The sequence below is a fragment of the Panthera onca genome, chromosome Y (assembly GCF_046562875.1).
Source record: "Panthera onca isolate mPanOnc1 chromosome Y, mPanOnc1 haplotype 2, whole genome shotgun sequence".
In the NCBI taxonomy this organism is placed as follows: domain Eukaryota; kingdom Metazoa; phylum Chordata; class Mammalia; order Carnivora; family Felidae; genus Panthera; species Panthera onca.
Genome location: NC_138358.1, coordinates 23,806,578 through 23,823,173, shown reverse-complemented (window position 1 = coordinate 23,823,173; position 16,596 = coordinate 23,806,578). Strand labels below are relative to the sequence as shown.

The 16,596-nt window shown below is 45.7% G+C and overlaps 1 protein-coding gene across 8 annotated transcripts in view; it reads left to right on the top strand.

Moving 5' to 3' along the window:
• The window catches only part of LOC145714972 (F-box-like/WD repeat-containing protein TBL1X), a 229,568-nt gene that overhangs the window by 148,539 nt on the left and 64,433 nt on the right, over nt 1–16,596 (top strand). For 5 of the 8 annotated variants that reach the window (XM_081794549.1, XM_081794545.1, XM_081794546.1 and 2 more), the window contains one exon: nt 14,413–14,501. The gene's annotated coding sequence lies outside the window, so the exon portion shown is untranslated. Of the gene's footprint in view, nt 1–14,412; nt 14,502–15,344; nt 15,451–16,596 lie in introns of all 8 variants that reach the window. The other 3 variants (XM_081794548.1, XM_081794547.1, XM_081794550.1) reach the window with 2 other exon arrangements.

The following is a 16,596-nucleotide window of genomic DNA, read 5'->3' as shown; positions in this document are numbered from 1 at the left end:
TCCTGTGTCGTTCACTGGCAGAGGTCAGCACTGCCTGCCTGCCCCACACGACTTAGGTCAGAGTGCGGCATCATGGGGAAAGTGGATGTCATTAGATGGTAAGGTTCTTGGTCACACTTCAGGCGAAGTGCCTGAAGTGTGTTTCTCCAAATGATGGTGTGCTACAAGCTGTCGTTTGTAGGCATCACACATAGGACTAGACGGGTGTCGTCGCGATTCAGCCACATGACATCAAGGAAGAGGATGTAATGGCTTGGTCCTCATGTCCAAGAGAGCCAAGCTGTGTGTCCTTTTAGGTCCCAGTCTTCCGGGACTGACCGAGTGGCGCCCACACCTGCAGTGTGATTAGGTGAGCGGCGTCAGTCGCAAAGGAAATGTCCCAAAGTAGATCGAGGGGTTGCAATTCCAACAGAGGTTGCGGCATTCATCTTGTGAATGGCTGTAGACATGAAATTGGGCTTGATGGAAGAATACATACTTTTAAGGTGCATTGTACGTATGTATATATTTTTTAAATTTTATTTTATTTGGGGGAGGGGGGTGGGCAGGGCAGAGAGAGAGGGAGAGAGAGGGAATCCCAAGCAGCCTCTGCACTGTCAACGCGGAGCCTGATGCGGGGCTTGAACTCACAAACCGGGAGATCGTGATCTGAGCTGAAGTCGGATGCTTAACCGACTGAGCCACCCAGGCACCCTGCATCGTACCTGTTTCACTTGCTTGTACAATCATTTATAATAATGATTATTGCTGCCTCTGACCTTGCCAGTATTCGGTACCAGTGATGGGATAAGGGGAGCATTACCTCTTAAAGACAGACTGACCAACAGAGTAAGAACTTTAACAGGAATTAGGGGATGTAGCAACGACATGGCTTCTACTGCTGAAGAATGAAACTCCATGCATCGGAAGGGAAATTCTTTTTCCATACTGCCAGCTGACCACACACTCTGCCGCTTTCTTGGTCAGAGGAATGACCTCTCATCTCTAAATGAATGATCTCTCTAAATAAGATATTCAGTGTTGATGGAACACTCGGGTCGGTCTGGATTTTGCATAACGAGATGCACATGTGAGCAAAACGCAGGGCCCGCCAACGGCTCACTCTTGTCCCAGCCACCACGTTCTAGTCACCTGATAGAGACTGACGGTGGCAGAGTCTGATGGGAGTCGGTTGGAAAAAAAATAACATCTAGAAAATCCCAAAACGAGTTGAGCACAGTTGCTCGTAGGTACGGTGTAAATGACGAAATCTATTTCTGACCACCTCAGAGTATTAAAGATTAGCCGAATGAACCGCATGTAACGAGCGCCTTGTGTATAAGCAAATTGATGATTCGGTGAGTCCGGAAGACATCCCTTCAATAAATGGTGTTATCCATTGCAAATTCCTATTTATTTTCATCATGCAAAATAAATTCCTACCTCCCTTCCATCCAAATCATTGTAAGTGATGGGGCGCCTGGGTGGCTTAGTCGGTTAAGTGTCTGACTCTTGATTTCTGCTCAGGACATGATCTCACGGTTCATGAGTTTGAGACCCGTGTCAGGCTCTGTGCTGACGGCATGAAGCCTGCTTGGGATTCTCTCGCTCCCTCTCTCTCTGCCCCTCCCTTTCTCTGTCTCTCCTTCTCTCTCAAAATAAATAAACATAAAAAAGGAATTTTAATGATGGACACAGCTGACATGTGCCTTCATCACTAAATTGAAAGATTCTACTTTGAAAACTATATTTATGTTAAACATCAGAACACACACGGGACACCTGGGTGGCTCTGTCGGTTGAGCATCCGACTCTTGATTTCTGCTCAGGGTATGATCTCGCAGTTTGTGAGTTCAAGCCTCGCATCGGGCCCTGCGCTGACAGTGCGGAGCCAGCTTGGGATTCTCTCTCTCTCTCTCTCTCTCTCTCTCTCTCTCTCTCAATATAAATAAATACAACATTAAAAAAAAAAAAAAAAAGCCAGAACACACAGAAGAAGCTTACTATACACTGAAAGCCGGGAACTCAGAGTCACTTAGAAGACTTTTGACCTTTTACCTTTGTATCAAGATTGCTCAACCTTGGCTCTGTTGACGTTTGTGACTGGAAAGTCTTTTCTTGTGGGGGAGAGGTCTTTTGTGTTGTAGGTGTTGAGCAGTATCCCCGGTCTCTACCGATTAAATGCCAGGAGCACCCCCCCCCCACACACACACACCCCACTTGTGACACTGCGACAACCAGTAATATTTCTGGACATTGCCCCTGGGGCAGATGGCCCTGGGGGAGGGGGGGCCGGTGCAGAATTGCCTGCCTTTGAAAACCTCTTAAAATCTCTCCCGTGAGCATACACTACTTCCATAATTTTAATGGCATTTAAAACCATAAAATTCACCCAGCGGAGTTGAAAACTTCTATCCATACCGAAGCCCGCACACGATGTTTATGGCAGCTTTATTCATCATTGCCAAAAGTCGGAAGCTCGGAAGCAACCAAGATGAGATGGCCTTCGGTAGGTGGATGGATACATAAGCCGTGCTCCGTCCAGACAGTGGAATTCTATTCGGTGCTGAGGAGAAACGAGCTGTCAGGCTGTGAAAAGATAGGGAAGCACCTTAAATGCCCATCACAAAGCATAAGAAGCCCATCAGAAAAGGCTATGTGCTGTAGGACTCCAATTCTGTGACCTTCTGGAAAAGGAAACAGCAAAAACACCAGTGGTTGCCAGGGGTTGGAGGAGGAAGAGGGGAAGGGCAGAGCACAGAGGACTGTTTAGGGACGCTGTGATGATGGACACGTGTCGTTGTACGTGTGCTTCAGTCCACAGAACACACCGCAGCAAGAGTGAGCCTTGACGTAAACTGTGCGCTCTGGGTGACAATGACGTGTCCGCGTAGGTTCATCCATGGTAACTAATGTCCCCTCTGGTGGGGGGTGTTGGCAGTGGGGGAGTGAGGGCAGGGGGTATTTGAGAAATCTCTACCTTCTGCTCAATTTTGCTCTGAACGTAAAACTACTCTAAAAACAGAAGTGTATTTAAATATAATATTTTCTTATTTCATTTTTTATTATTTTTTTAAATGTTTAATTTTGAGAGTGAGAGAGCATGAGCGGGGGAGGGGCGGAGACACAGAATCCGAAGCAGGCTCCAGGCTCCCAGCTGTCAGCACAGAGCCCGACGCGGGGCTCGAACTCCCCAACTGTGAGATCACGACCTGAGCTGAAGTTGGACGCTCAACCGACTGAACCACCCAGACGCCCCTAAATACAATCATTTTCAAAGGCAAAATAAAGATTGCGTTCCCAAACTGATTAGATTGTTCTGTTTAATTGCCCACGTCTGTGATCCATGAAAGAATTGGGAAGTTTCCAAATTTCAGCACTCGGGTCCTGAAATCTGCACGTCGATGTGATGTGACATTTGCTCGGCTGTCCCAACGATCCCTGGTGGCAGCTGTGTGAATGGCCCCTGGGGACCAGAGGCTCGAGCTCCCGTCCATAGCACACTCCTGCTCTTTCCCCTTCCCTGTGGTCGTTCTCTGTCACAAAGCACAGACCTGCTTTGCTTCTGGAATAAAGAACTTCTTTCTCTGCGTGCTGTCTGGTCACCCTGACCAGACGAGTGGGTTGTCTGTTTAAATGCAGTGAAGAGTTACGAGTGCACAGCTTACTAAACCCGGCGTGGTTGTGTGCCGAGGCCGGGGTGGGCAAGCCACTGCCCGTAGGCCGACCCAAACAGCCCCACACCTGTGTCTTTGTACTTTGTCAATTCCTGCTTCGGAGTGTCAGGATCCAGCTCAGTAGAGGCAACAAGAGTATGGCTAGGCTTCAAGTCACTTACTGTTTGGCCGTTTACAGAAAAGGTGGGCTCGCCTCTGCTCTGTGGCCCTGGAATTTCCCGCCTGTGGCCGTGTCTAGATAGGTCTCCCAACTTTTAAGCTCAGGTTCAGAAAAGGGGAGGGTAGTAAATAGAGAAGCCTCAAGTACACAAATGATAGAGGACATCAAGAACATTTCATCATAAGTACTCTGGGGAGTTTCTGTGTGTTTCTCTACGTGTAACATTTACGTAACATATACCAGTGTATACTTATTGAAATGCCTGGCGTGTGCACTTTTTCATCAAAGATACAAAACATTGTTTTCTCTGATTTTAAACATGCTATTATTTTAAACATAAAATTCTCTGGTTTTAGTAACATGCTAAAAACGAAGCATTAGTAACATTCATGATACATTCACTTGATGGGACAGGGCACTTTTTTTTTTTTTTTTTTGATGTTTATTTATTTATTTTTGAGAGAGGCAGAGCACGAACAGAGGAGAGGGCAGAGAGAGAGGGAGACACAGAATCGGAAGCAGGCTCCGGGCGCCGAGCTGTCGGCACAGAACCCGACGCGGGGCCTGAACCCACGAACCGCGAGATCGTGACCCGAGCCGGAGTCGGACGCTCAACCGACTGAGCCACCCAGGCGCCCCAGGACGGGCCAGTTGTGTGTGAGATATTGTAACCACGTGCCGTTGCGGCTATTGTCTTAAGAAGGTTGTTCTCATGAAACAGACTCTTAGATAAATTTGCTGGGATCACGGATCAACACCTGTTGGAGAGAGGGGAACAGGACCAGTCCCGTGTGGAAGCTCCCAGGCACCCGTCTGCCCCATTGCCCCAAGTTGGCCGCCCTGATCAAAGTGTTTCTTCAGCTTGGGCTTGTCTTCAAGAGCAGAGGTTGTGATTTCTCACTATTACATCCCTTAACCCTTTTGGGGTGTGTGTCTTCATTGAACAGCTGAATGTGCCCTCAGCGTGTTGATGCTCAGGCTTCTTACGGAGTCTGGTGGTCTGGGCTCTCTACAGTCAGACTCCGACAGACCGGGGTCACTGTGTCGTTACCTTCCTTCGTGAATTGCTTTCTTAAAGCAGAGTGATCTTGGTGTCCAGGAATCATCCATATAACATGTTTTCTTCACCCTAGCATGTCCTCCTCAGACTCAGGAAGCAGTTAAGAGGTGGGAGAAATCACAAAGGAGAATGCTCAACTGAACAGAATACATATATTCAAAGACAGTATATGGCTGCGTGCCTGGGTGGCTTGGTCGGTTAAGTGTCGGACTTCAACTCAGGTCATGATCTCGCGGTTCATAAGTTCAAGCTCCCTGTCGGGCTCTGTGCTGACGGCTCAGAGCCTGGAACCTGCTTCGAATTCTGTGTCTCCTTCTCTCTGCTCCTCCCCTGCTCACGTTCGCATGCTCTTTCTCTCTCTCTCTCTCTCTTTCCCTCCTCCTCCCTCTCTCTCCCTGTCTCTCTCTCTCTCTGTCTCAAAAATAAACATTAAAAACAAAAGATAATATATATCGATAATATATGGCCAACTATAATATATATACATACATGCATACATATATTCATAGACAGAATGTATACTTCTCCAAACCAGTTTTGTTACGACAGCGTGGTTTGATCTTGATTTTGTATCCAGTCCGACAATCAGCCTTTTAATCAGAATGGTTATACCATTTACCACTGGCTTTTTGTTTTCTGTTTGTGCCGTTCTGTGTTTCTGTTTTCCTCTGTTCCTGCATATGTTTGCATAAATTGAGAATTTTTTTTGCATGATTCTGCTATGAGCTCATTAGCTATACTTCAGTTTTAATTTTTAGAGTAATGTTCTAATGCTTGCAGTATCCGTCTTGAATTTGGCAGAGTCTGGTGCTCTCTTCGGCGGCACATTAACACTAATTTCGCGCAGTCTGCATTTGCACATCGTACCACATCACGGATGTGGACCTAACAACAGTTACTTCCATTCCTCTTCCATCCCCGACTTCTTCTACTGTTGTCGTACATTTTCCTTTCATATGTTTTAAAAAGCACAATACAGGGGCGCCTGGGTGGCTCAGTCAGTTAAGCATCCGACTTCAGCTCAGTCATGATCTCACAAGCCCCACGTTCATGAGTTTGAGCCCCACGTCGGGCTCTGTGCTAACAGCTCAGATCCTGCAGCCCCTTCTGATTCTGTGTCTTCTTCTCTCTGCCTGCCCCTACCCCACTTGTGTTCTCTTTCTCTCTCTCAAAAATAAATAAAAACATTAAAAAAAGAAAAAACCCACGATACAGTTACTAATTTTGCATTAAGCAATCAATTATATGTAAAAGAAATTTTATATATATTTTTAATGTTTATTTTTGAAAGAGAGCGAGCACGAGCAGAGGAGCAGAGAGAGAGAGGGAGACACAGAATCCGAAGCGGGCTCTAGGCTGCAAGCTGTCAGCACAGAGCTCAACGTGGGGCTTGAACCCATAAACTGTGAGATCATGACCTGGGCCTAAGTTGGATGGTTAACTGACTGTGCCATTCAGATGCCCCTATAAATTTTAAAATGAGAAGATAATGTGTGGGTTTTTTTTTTTAAATTTAAGTTGTATTTATTTTGAGAGAGAGAGCACGAGCAGGGGAGGGACAGAGAGAGAGGGAAAGAGAGAATCCCAAACAGGCTCCACGCTGACCGTGTGGGTGCGGCTCGAACCCAGAAACCCAGAGATCATGACCTGAGCCGAAATCAAGAGTCAGATGCTCAACCAACTGAGCCACCCAGGTGCCCCAGAAGAAAATGTTTTTGTATTTATCATTTCTGTCGCTCATCATTCCTTTGCACAAATCCAGATGTCCAGGTGCCAGTCTGAGCTGTTTATCCTTCCCCTTGAAGCACGTCCATTAATTTTTCATTAGTTTTTCTTACAGGACAGGCCTATTGGCCGTGAACTGTCTGTGCATTTGTTAGCCTGGAAGAGTCTTTTTCTTCATATTTAAGAGCTGTTTTGTCTGAGAGTAGAATTTTCAGTTGACACATTGTTTCGGCTCTGAAGATTTCATTCCATCGTTTCCTGGGTTGCATGGTTTTTGACAAGAAGTCCGTGAGTTTTCTCTTTCCCTCTGGCTGTAATTTGTGTTTTTTTCTCTGGCTGCTTTTAAGAATTTCTTTTGACTGCAGATTTTCAGGAGATCGCGTCTTGTTAGGGTTTTCTCTGGAGTTTATCCCGCTTGGTGTTTGTTCCACTTTATGGATCTGTTTTACCTTTTTTTAACCTACAATTTCCCCAGACTTACTCGATCCTGGAAGCTTTCCTTTAGAAACACGTTGTTGTCACATCTAAGAACTTGTGCCTTCTGAACAAACACTAGAACGAGCCCTCCCCCAGGTTGGGGCAACCTGAAAGTCGCTGGTCGTTGGTTTTGCCTGTTGGTAACTCTCTCCTGTCTGCTTGGGCCGTAGAGAATGGGGTTCTGCACAAAACCTGGACACGTCTCTGGTCTGTGTGCACAGTATACCGACATTATTACTCGTGAGAGGGGCATCAGCCGTAAGTGGCGGGCTGGCTGCCAGCTTTACGGGCACACTTCCACAATGACCGCTTTTCCCATCTCAAATATGGGTCAGAGATCTTACCAGACTTCTCACACCTGTGCCGTAATGGTCCATTGGCCAGTTAATGCACGCCACAGGAAAATTGATGGCACAGCCAGGGTTACCGCCTACAGATAACCAGACTGAAGTGTTAATTCCAAAAACGTTCAGACTAAATATTTTCTATAGACACTGGACGACAAATTTTGTCATTTAACCGTACAGACTGTTTTTACTTTTATTTTATTTTTTATTTTATTAAGTTTACTTATTTTACCTTTATTTTATTTTATTAAGTTTATTTTGAGAGAAAGAGAGAGAGTGCACGCAAGCAGGGGAGGGGCAGAGGGAGAGACAGGGAGACAATCCCAAGCAGGCTCCGATACCCAGCCCAGGGCTCAGACCCACAAACTGCGAGATCATGACCTGAGCCAAAGTCAGACCCTTAGCCGACTGACCCACCCAGGTGCCCCTGCAGACTGTTTTTAAAAGAAAAACGTTTTGGGGCGCCCGAGTGGCTTTGTTGGTTAAGCGTCCAACTTCAGCCCAGGTCATGATCTCGCAGCTCATGAGTTTAAGCCCCACGTCGGGCTCTGTGCTGACAGCTCAGAGCCTGGATCCTGCTTCGGATTCTGTGTCTCCCTCTCTCTCTCTGCCCCTCCTCTGCTTACCCCCTGCCTCTGTCTGTTTCTCTATCTCTCTCTCTCTCTCACTCTCTAAAAAATGATATAAACAAACATTGGGTCGTCTGGATGGCTCAGTCGGTTAGGCGTCTGACTTCAGCCCAGGTGATGATCTCACAGCTCATGAGTTTGAGCCCCGTGTCGGGCTCTGTGATGACGGCTGAGTCTGGAACCTGCTTCGGGTTCTGTGTCTCTCTCTGTCTCTGCTCCTCCCCTGCTCACACTCTCTTTCTTCTTCAAAAATAAATAAACATTAAAAAAAAATTAAAAAAGAAAAATCTTTTAAGGTGGTCCTTGTTTTTACCTTATGTGTTTATGACATATAAGCTGATTTTTGAAGGACATCAGAGGTTAGCCCCTTGGAATTTATGTACAAAATTACTAGCCTTTATCACTAACAATACAAGAAAGTTTTTCTAGGTCATAAGCATAACTTGAAAAGGGAAGGCGCCCCTTTGGGGTCTCACTTAGGGTTTATGCATTAACAGAAAGATAAACCTTTACTTACAGTGGCAACACTTAATCCACCCGAATTAAGGGTTTTCCAAAAGTGAGCTTTAAAAAAAAAAAAAAGAGAGATAGGAGGAAATAATCCATGCGTTGTGACTTTTCACTTCGCGGTACCCGTTTTCCTAGTTCAGTGAGTCAGAAGAGAAATGGGAATGGTGGCCTGATTAATTCCCGACGGAGAAGCTTATCTAGAACTGCCCTATTTCTTGATACTATTATAATATCAAAAGTAACATTTATTTTTATCGGTCATTACCATCTGGGCACACTTGTCTTCGTTTTAGTCAAGTACCGTCGTCTTTAGATTTCATACGTCCAAAGTCTGAAAAGTGTGTTTTCATATTTCTGTTGGAGAACACCCAGTCTTCCAACAGGAAAACCTCAATTTTTGGAAGGTCTAGTGACTGACGTGTTCAGAGTCCATCAGAGCTCTGTCTTCTGAATGTCAGCATATTGCTGGCAAGCCGTTCGGAGAGGGCTTTGGGAGCGTGGCAAACCACAGCGTATTGGCCGTGGGGTGTCGTCACCCCGGGGGGGGGGGCCATACAGGGATACAGGGAGGAGCAGCTCGAAGTGAAGCTCGAGGAGGAAGGGGCTTCCCAGAGTTCCTGCCGCCTGCAGGTCCGAGCCGTGAGGGAACCGTGACAGCAGAATGATATTTCTTGTGTGGGGTCACCTGGTGTGATGTGCTTGCTGGCGGGACCTGGGGTGCAGCACTGAAAACACGGTGTGATTCTGGTAGGTGGGCTTCTTCCGTTATTTAATAAAGGATCAAATGAGTTTGTGGCACTTGGAACAGAGCTGGGCAGACGATAGGTGCACTTTCGCGTGAACCACTATTCTTGTTTGTTAATAACTTCACAAAACCCAGTGTGTCCCATCCGATTGGATCGTGGAACCGTTTCTCAGCTGACGCAGACCAGACATGCACGGACAGCCCGGAAAACATCGTTCTGTCGCTTTGGTGCATTCGGACCTCTAGTTGTCGGGCTCCCCAGCTCATTTGGTTTTAGGCTTCCGTGGCGCAGCTCTGCCCGTCACCGTCCCCAGCCTGTGGATAATGATCACACGCACTTGCTGAAGGAAGGGCGCCTGGCCCCGGTCGGGTGTCTGACCTGCCCTTCACCATGAGTTGGGTCCCGAGGCCGAGGAATGCCAGTGTGACTCAGCAGGGTGGGCCTGGCTCGGGCCCCTGTGACGTGGCACTGAAGAGGCCACCCTGGGGCTGCGGTCTTCTGAGGGTTTCACCAGGGCTGGGTTACCTGCTTCCGTGGTGCCTCCCTCACGTGGCTGGCAGGCGGTGCTGGCTGTCGGTAGGAGGCCTCTGTCCTGCTCCATGGGCAGTTTAAAAAACAGCCGCATCGACAGGGCGTCTGGGTGGCTTAGTCAGTTAGGCGTCCGACTTTGGCTCAGGTGACGATCTCACGGTTCATGAGTTCAAGCCCCATGTGGGGTTCACTGCCGTCAGCGCACGGTCTGCTCCGGATCCTCTGTCCCACCCCCGCCCCTCCCCGTTCATGCTCTGTCTCTCAAAAATAAACACACGTTGAAGGGGCGCCTGGGTGACTCAGTGGGTTAAATGTTCAGCTCTTGCTTTCGGCTCAGACCATGATCTCACGGTTTGTGAGTTCAAGCCCCACATCGGGCTTCGCCCTGACGGTGCGGAGGCTACTTGGGATTCTCTCTCCCTCTCTCTCTACCCCTCCCCCACTTGCTCTGTCTCTTAAAATAAATAGACAAAAAACACCCTTTATTGTGCAGATTGAATTCGATTCTACCAAGAGATAGAATCAAGCATTTAATTTATGATCAGTAAGAACGGATGCTTTGTCCCTTTGACTTCGTGATCCATGTGGGCTGTTGGCTTCGTTTTATAACTCGGGCAACCAGGAAGGAGGCATTGTGATGGTCTATGGAAGCTTCCCCTAGACACTTCTTTCTGAATCCAAGACCCGCCTGAAAGTGTTATTCACCTTCTAGTATTTCACCGTAGGAATTAGGAGTCACGGAGAGAACTCGGGGAGTCTCAGATCTGTGTTGTTCAGGTTTCTCCACCTTGGCATTATTGACATTTGGCCGCCAGTCAGACTTCCGTGCGGGTAGGCTGTCCTGTGAGTTGTAGGATGTCCAGCGGCATCCCTGGTCTCTCCCCGGTAGTGGGTCACTGGACCTCCTCCTCCTCCGGTTGTGACAGCTGACGACGTCTGCGGACCGTGCCTGACATATCCAGGGGTGGAAGACACAGTCGCCCCAGGCAGAACCACTGGGTTAAAGTACGGATACGCTGTACTAATTGTATGCTTTTATTCGGTATTACGTGCCTGGGTCCATACAAAGTCTCAGTATTAAATCTGCGAAGTCACCTGGGCAACCGTTGTCAACCCAAGTGGCCCTTGATGGATCCGTCCAGGAATGTGAGCAGGTCTGAAGTCACAACTTGGGTGCTAAAGCCGGGATGGGGGGAGGGGCGGCGGCAAAACAAAACAAATCCGGTTTCTCTGATGCCTGACACTTCGTGAAGATCCTGAACAGGAGAGTAATGTGCTTTGCTCCGAGCAGAGAAATAGCGACTTATTCTTTGTCGCGGTGTTCGCCGCGCAGAGCCATTTACCAGCTGTAGCTGTCGTGCCGGCGGGGACCCGGGCTCCCTCCTGCACCCTGCTCCCCGTGCAGACCTCCCTGCCTGTCCCCGGCTAGCGGTCGGCTCCCGTCCCCAGGCCCCTGCTCGCTGAGCTCCTTCCCTCTGCCCGTCCTGTTGGCATCTGTCAGTCCTAGAGAGGATGCGGCTCCAACAAAGGAGGAAGAAGGCAAAATGCTATAGGGCAATTCCCCTCCCCGGTATACATCCGAAGGGATGGAAAACAGGGCCTCAGACACTTGGCGTGCGAATGTGCATAGCGACACCGTTCACAGAAGCCAAGATGCCCTTGAACTGATGGACGGATGAGCAAGATGAAGTTCATCCATACAGTAGAATCCTGTTCAGCCACAGAAAGGAATGAGGTCCCAGGGCAGGCTGCGTCATGGCTGAACCTTGAAAACACGATGCCGAGTGAAAGATGCCCGCCACAGAAGGTATTGTTTCTTCCATTTATGTGAAATGCTCAGAATAGGCAAAGCCAGAGAGACAGAGGGTAGGCTGGAGGTTGCCAGAGCCGGGAGAGGGAGTGAGGGGAAGAGGGACTGCTTAATGAGTACAAGGTTTCCTTTTGGAGCCACGGAGATGTTTTGGGACTTGACAGAGTGGATGTTTGTGCAACACTGTGAATGTCTTGAGGCTCTGTACCTCCTACGTGGACGGACTGCCAGGATGTGTCTACCCCATGCCTTGCCAAGAGCTGAGGAGCAACCAGAAAATCGTGCAGTCCTTTTCGCGTTTATTGTTACCTTGTGTGTTGCATTGGTTAAAATGATTGGCATTTCACACACAGACTTTGCAGGACGTGAACCTTTTTTGCCACTGGTGATTATTGGTAATGGTTCCGTTTGGGTAACAATAATGGGAAAATCAGTTATGATTAGGTATTAGAAGATCGGCTTTATCACCTTAATTTGTTGTTTCTATCAACAAACTAATTAATTTTGACATGTTGCATAAGCAGAAGAATGTTATCAACCAGTCATATTTTCCCTTTTTTGTGTGTTTGTAACACACAGATGATGTTAATTACACTTACTGAGTCTAACAACATATATAAAAGATAATCTTCAATTCCAAGACACTAATTTGTGAGTTACCATCTGTTTTGGACCAAAGAATAAGAATTTGATTCTAAAGGTTTTTCTGAACAGCTTGTAATAAGAGCTGTTTATATATTAATTACTTATTGAATTATTACGGATTTTAGCGTTTTAATTCCCGAGCAATTTGGGGCTTATTGTGGTGACATCTGCTCATATTTTGATACTTTGTGGTATTTAGCAATTTCATCATAAGGCTATTTTTTTCCCCCCTGTGGTAATTTTCAACTCAATCCCTAAACTAATAATTTGTTTTCTGCTTCAGGTACTATAAGGAGTATTGTCCTGTTTTATTTCTACTACAGAAGTGTTTTCAGAATGAAATGTATTTGTATCTTATAAACAGAATCAATATTCCTTTATGCCTGCTTCACTCTGGTGAATAATTCCTATTCAGAGAGTTGTAAGGGGATTTTATTTGAATCTCTCTTCTTCAGTGGTAGGTTTTTTGTTTTGTTTTGTGTTTGAGAGAGGGAGTGTGTGAGCAGGGGAGGGGCAGGGGGAGAGGGAGAGAGAGAATCTTAGGTAGGGTCCACACTCAGTGCAGTCTGACACAGGGTTTGATCTCCCTGCCATGAGATCATGACCTGAGCCGAAATCAAGAGTTGGATGCTCAACCGACTGAGCCACCCAGGCGCCCCCTGTGGTAGTTTTTTTTAAATGGCCCTGATTATTACTTTTATCTTACATATCCTTATGACTTTTTTTAAATGTACTGTAATGAAACTTAACGGCCTGTGAACCTACCTATAAAATCGTTTTAGCCTCCTTTCTTTGAACAGCATAGCTATCAACATGACTCAGTGGGACTAATTTACTTGAATTTCCTTAAAACATTTTACAAGGCTCTGCATTCACTAATAAGAAACACCATTACTCATAGCTTCACTTGTGGAATTGAATTATATTAACCCTGGCACCTTTTTATTATCACTTAAGGTGATTGAACAAGAATTTAGAGAAAATAGCGGGCAGTTAATTTCCTTAGATTTTGAGCTTATAGACTGTAGTAGGTAATTTAAATGTAGGAGGCTGGATCCATTCACAACCAAAGAAATTTCTTGAGGAAGAAGGTAAATACTGTTCCGTAAATTCTGGTTGACTGTGTAGTGTTTATATTGACTGAAACGTACAAACAAGATTTTGATACGAAGTCCCCTTATAAGCTGTACACCTGGCTTCTTGAGAATCGCGAATGGTGGCATTTGGGTGGAATTGAAATGTGTGGAAACAGTAATGGATACATCGAGATGCTTTGAATCCATATGCTTTTCTTTTGCTTTACTTTAGGGAAGCCAAAGGGAAAAAAAAGATTCTTTTTTTTGTTTTTTAATTTTTTTAATGTTTATGAGAGAGAGAGAGAGTCAGTGAGCACACAAGTGAGCGTGAGCGGGTGAGGGACAGAGAGAGGAGGAGACCGAGAAAGCAGGCTTCGGGCTCTGAGCTGTCCGAACAGAGCCCGACGCGGAGCTCGAACCCACGAACCACAAGATCATGACCCGAGCCAAAGTCAGATGCTTAACCGACTGAGCCACCGAGGCACCCCAGGGAAAAAAGAGATTGTAATGTTACTCCTGTGTGTTGATGAGCACGGTATACCGGAGGGTGTACCCCATGGACATGCGTGCAAGACCGTTACAAACGTTAGTGTGAACAATGTCTATAAAGTTTCCTTAAATCGTGTTTTCTTCTCTTAGAGATGTGTATGGTTTAGTTTCCTGGTTGCATATGACACAGTTCCTAAAACAAAGGTATTTCAGATAGGCATTGGTTATCATTAAAGGAGAGCAGTAGCATTGTCTGAACCAAAACTGATTATTTCCTTAGAGACTTTCCTTCCAGGATTTCTACGTGTTCAGTACCGACTGGCCATTCTCCTTCCCCTCTTTCACTTTGCAGGTAAAACTGCATAGTCTGTGTTCAAGTGGAAGATGGAGATTATAACATCATAAAATGTGTTTCGTTTGAGCTGAGATTTAAAAGGAAAACAATGTCACCGATTTGAAAAAGAAAACAAAGAAGAAATAGGAGAGGCCAGAGGTGAATCATTCCCAAAGAATTTTAACTTTTTTCTTCAAATCTTCTCGTTTCTCCCCAGGCAGGTCCTGGCGGCCGGTTGGCAGTTTATCTGATCGGATGCTGGGGAGCTCACTGGTCCCGAGGTCTACACATGAAGTCACCGTAAAGGTGAGCAACCCACATGCTGTTGGGTCTTTGTCCTTTCACCTGAAGCCCCTTGGAGAAGTGGAAGGTGCCAGAATTGGACACTGTCTGTTTTAAAGTGGCATGTTTTCAAGTTGCAGGGGCTCCTCCTTGCTGACATTGAAGGCAGTAGATGGAACACCACGAAATCGTTACAGGCTATATGGTTAATTCTAAATGATGAATTCGCCTTTTATTGCCTTCAATGAATTTGGATAATGAACCAGCTCTTCTAAACTTTTCTGGGTCTTACCAGGAGAGCATGACACCTTCAAAAACCAGTGTCAGCATTGTGAATTAAAAGTAAGCCAAGAGATTCATTATAATCAGGCACACGGGTATACGTTTTTATCTCCTGTATCTTAATTTTGTGCTTTATTGGTTTATTTTTTTTAAGATTTTTTATTTTTATTTTTATTTATTAAAAATGTTTTAATGTTTATTTATTTTGTGGGGGGAAAGGGCAGAGAGAAAGGGAGATACAGGATCCGAAGCAGGCTGCAGGCTCTGAGCTGTCAGCACAGAGCCCAGCGAGGGGCTCAAACACGTTAACCTTGAGGTCATGACCTGAGCCGAGGTCAGACACTTAACTGACTGAGCTACCCAGGTGCCCCTAATTTTATTTTTTTTAAGTAATTTCTCTACCCAACGTGGGGCTCACATTTACAGTCCTGAGATCGAGAGTCCCATGCTTTACTGACTGAGCCAGCCAAGCGCCCCTGGACTTTATTAGTTTCTTAACGTAATTTGTTTGTATCTGCAAATTGACTAGCTGGTTAACCTTGAAAACTTCTTAGAACAACATGGGGTTATTACTTACATATCTAGGAGATGATAAAATTTCTAGAAGAGCAAATCAAACAGACGCCGAGAGTTGAAGCCCGTGTGCCAAACTAAACCTGATGGCCAGTTCTACAAAAGTTGTCATTGTGTGGTAGGTGGGATTTTAGGGTTTGATTTTATTATTTACTTTTTGGTGTTTCCTGTATTATTTACTTTTTATATTTACAATTTTGTCTCTCTCTATTCTTCGTAAAAATAATAAAACCCACAGAACCTTTACAACCTTAAATACATAAAGATGGAAATTTGGGCAAGACTTTTGCTTATTGCTTTAAAAAAAACTCAATTGGAACTAAAGTGATCCTAGTCCTAGATTTAACCGAAGAATCTTATTGAGGTATTTTTTTGTTTAAAACCAAGTAAGGCAAAACTGTTTAACAAAGTAAACATGTAAGAATCTTTAAAAAATTTTAACATACTTTTTTAAATGTTTATTTTTGAGAGAGAGGGAGCACATGTGCACACGAGTAGGGGAGGGGCAGAGAGAGATGGGGACAGAGGATCTGAAGTGGGCCCTGTGCTTTCATTCAGCACATAGCTCAACACGGGGCTTGAACTCACCATCCGTGGGATCGTGACGTGAGCCACAGTAGGACGTTTAACCACCTGAGCCACCCAGGAGTCCCTAAATGTGTAAGAATGTTGATATTTTACTCAAATATTTGAAAATTATCGTTTGCTAATGAGAACATAAATTTGTAGGGGCATCTGGATGGCCCAGTCAGTTACGCGTACGACTCTTGGTTTCAGCTCAGGTCATGATCTCACGGTTCAATGAGTTCGAGCCCCATATGAGGCTCTGCACTGACAGTGTGGAGCCTGCTTGGGATTCTCTCTCCCTCTCCCTGCCCTTCTCCCACGTGTATGTGCGCGTGTTCTCTCAAAATAAACAAAAATTTGTAAAATGTTAATTAAGTTGAGCTTGTGATTGGCTTTAACCTAATATATTTTCAGGGTTCACCCATGTTGCAGCATGAATCTTTCTTATGGCCGAAGAATATTCCATCGTAGGGTTATACCACATCGTTTGTTGTTCCATCAGTTGGTGGACATTTGAGTTGCATTTCCCTTTCAGTTATGAATAATGCTGCTCTGAACGTTTGGGTACAAGTTTTTGTGCAGACGTCTGTCTCCATTTCTCTTGGGTATATATCAGAGAGGAGAACTGCTAGGTTGTATGGTAACTGTGTTTAGAATTGTGGTGAACTGCCAGGCTTCTCCATGAGTATTTTTTGAA